Source organism: Oryctolagus cuniculus, chromosome 4 (assembly GCF_051225735.1).
Source record: "Oryctolagus cuniculus isolate XC-2025 breed Fujian yellow rabbit chromosome 4, ASM5122573v1, whole genome shotgun sequence".
In the NCBI taxonomy this organism is placed as follows: domain Eukaryota; kingdom Metazoa; phylum Chordata; class Mammalia; order Lagomorpha; family Leporidae; genus Oryctolagus; species Oryctolagus cuniculus.
In genome coordinates this window covers 88,145,655-88,148,546 of record NC_142870.1, presented here as the reverse complement: position 1 = coordinate 88,148,546, position 2,892 = coordinate 88,145,655, and positions in this window count along the sequence as shown.

The window sequence follows — 2,892 nt, the reverse complement described above, 5'->3', positions numbered from 1 at the left end:
TCCTTTGCGTGCTCACGCACTCAAGCACATGAGCAAGCAGAAAGCAAAAACCTGGAATGTAGAATCTTTCAGATATTTCATAATTTATTGTTTAGTTTCCTGATTCCAGGATTAATTAACATCAAATCCTATTAATACAAAGGCTGAAAGCATGGAAGGCAGGTGCAAATGGGAACAATGCCTTTCATTTCACTAATTTAGAGTCAGGAGGTGCCCGACTGATAGCAACATTATTTGCAACCATCACTTTCTTCTTAACCAACCAAATCCATTACAGTTGGTAAGAACCCAAATTTCAAATGAATCATAATGAGATAACATTACTGTCACACTTTATTGAAGAAGGATCGTTTCATTTTGCTACAACCAGCACTTTTAAAAATTAAGACTGAATTTCATTAATTCAAAGCTGGCAAATGTCCCATCAATTACTCTCTTTAAAACTTACTTTAATTATGATGGCTTTCTTTTTAAGTCTTTCAGGATATTTCCAATTCCAGTTTTATGGCTCCAGAGATGCTATAATGACCTCTAATCTTGGCATTTGCTTCTCCCAAGGGACTTAAAGTGCATCAGCTCTAATACTGACTCAGTTCCAAGTGCATTTACTACAGCACACGACAATGTTAAGTTTGGGCAGTGGCCAAATATTTCACTAACTCATTGCTTTAAAAAATTTGCCTAAATAAGTTGTAAGCTATTAAGTTTGATATCCAGGCTTATACCCTTTTAATTACATATCTTTGTGCATCAGCAACATTTGGACTCCTAATTCCTGAACAAATCTTGCATTTTCTTCACTTTAGTGCTCTACTGACTTATTTCTATCAGCCTGGAATACTTTATCACACAACATGCTTGTGACTGAAGCTTCTGGTCAGATGCCACCAGCTCTGTTTAGCCTACCTCTCTCTCTCTCTCCCTATTCCAACCCTTTATTTCAGTCACAACATTGTTTCCTACTTTCTATTGACACAATATTTTGCTCATGTGCATATTCTGACTACAGCTCAAAATTCACTCCTCTTTTCATTATAGTTAGGTAATTGTGCTGTTATTAGGAAATGGCTTGAGTGTGTGCAATTTAATCCCCAATGTGATATGCTAAGAGGTGGAAACTTGATTGCACTATATGTTAATATGGAGGGCCTTTAGGAGGTGATTAGGATTAGATAAAGTTGTCGGGGTGGAACTCCTGTAATTGAATACCAGTGCTTTATAAGCAGAGGAAGAGAGACCCAAGGAGACATACATGTTTGCTCCTTGTCACTCACCAAATGATGCTCAGGACTCTGCCAGCAAGGAAGGTCATGCAAAGATGTGTACCGTCACAGTTGGACCAGGATTATCAGTCAAAATAAACCTCTTTTCTTCATAAGATAGCCTGCCTCAGGTATTTTGTTACAGCAATCAAAAACAGACTAATATAGTTTGTGAGTCTGTCTCTATTTTCAAATTGTACCTTTTCTGAGAGAAATTATTGTCATAGCCATGTCTGTCCTGATTTACAAGTATTAATGTGATTGGAAGAAATAGAAGTGAAGACTAGTTTTATATGTGATAAATAATTTGGTATTAAAAGACAGAATTGGAATAATGACTTCAAATTCTACATTTTTACAAAGTTAAATAAGTTGAAAGAATAATTGCAGGCTTTTAAGTATCATTTTTAAGTCTAAAAATGATAGAGTGAACATTGTCTTTTAAGTATTATCCTAAAACCTTATTATACCTTTCAAAACCTTCTGTCATTCAAGGATACTTTGGCAATATCTTTTGTAATTTATTTAGATAAGATTTTCAAACTCTATTTTTAAAAAATTACATACAAATGAAAAATAGAAAATCAGTATCAATTGATATAGAAACTTGGCAACTCATGACAAGAGCCTAGGGTGATTACTGATGCCATAAACAAGTGTCAATTTGTTAAGTCAACAACAGGAGTCACTGTGCACTTACTCCTCATGTAGGATCTCTGTCTTTAATGTGCTGTACATTGTGATTTAATGCTATAACTAGTACTCAAACAGTACTTTTCACTTTGTGTTTCTATGTGGGTGCAAACTGTTAAAATCTTTACTTAATATATACTAAACTGATCTTCTGTATATAAATAGAATTGAAAATGAATCTTGATGTGAATGGAAGGGGAGAGGGAGAGGGAAAGGGGAGGGTTGCGGGTGGGAGGGAAGTTATGGGGGGGGGCATTGTGATCCATAAGCTGTACTTTGGAAATTTATATTCATTAAATAAAAGTTTAAAAAAGAAATATATAAATATGATTAAATAACAGTATGATTACAAGTTAAAATAAAATTAATATTTAAAACATATTTGTAAAAAGCTTAATAAAAGCCTAAGTGGAAGATCTGAGAATAAGCTTCTCAGTACAATGAGAAAGTTAAATGAGTCACTATTAAAGGCATATTCAGCTAATGCTGCCTTAATTTTTAAAATCCTTATACTTTATACATCTTTTTTAAAAGTTTTGATGTAAACTTCACAAGAAGTCCCAGTTCTCATAAGTAAAGTGGCAAAATAATTTAACTGTCTTATGATAAGATTGAATAATAATGAGTCATTTCTAAATTAAATGATCCTTATGACTTTGTTCTCTGCCCATTTTTTCCACAGAATCTTGTTTCAGGAGATATGAGTTAATCTCCCAAATTTGAGGCAAGAACAGCAGAGATAGACTTCCCAGAACAAAAAAGCTGAGGGAGTTCATTACGAATATAGTCTTATAAAAATGTTGAAGGCAATTCTTCACATTAAAAAAATGACTCTAATTGATAATGTGAAAACATAAATCTGTATGTATGAAATACATGAAACTGGTATAAATTAAATCATTTTAAAAGGTAATCTAAAATTAAAATATAAAAGTGT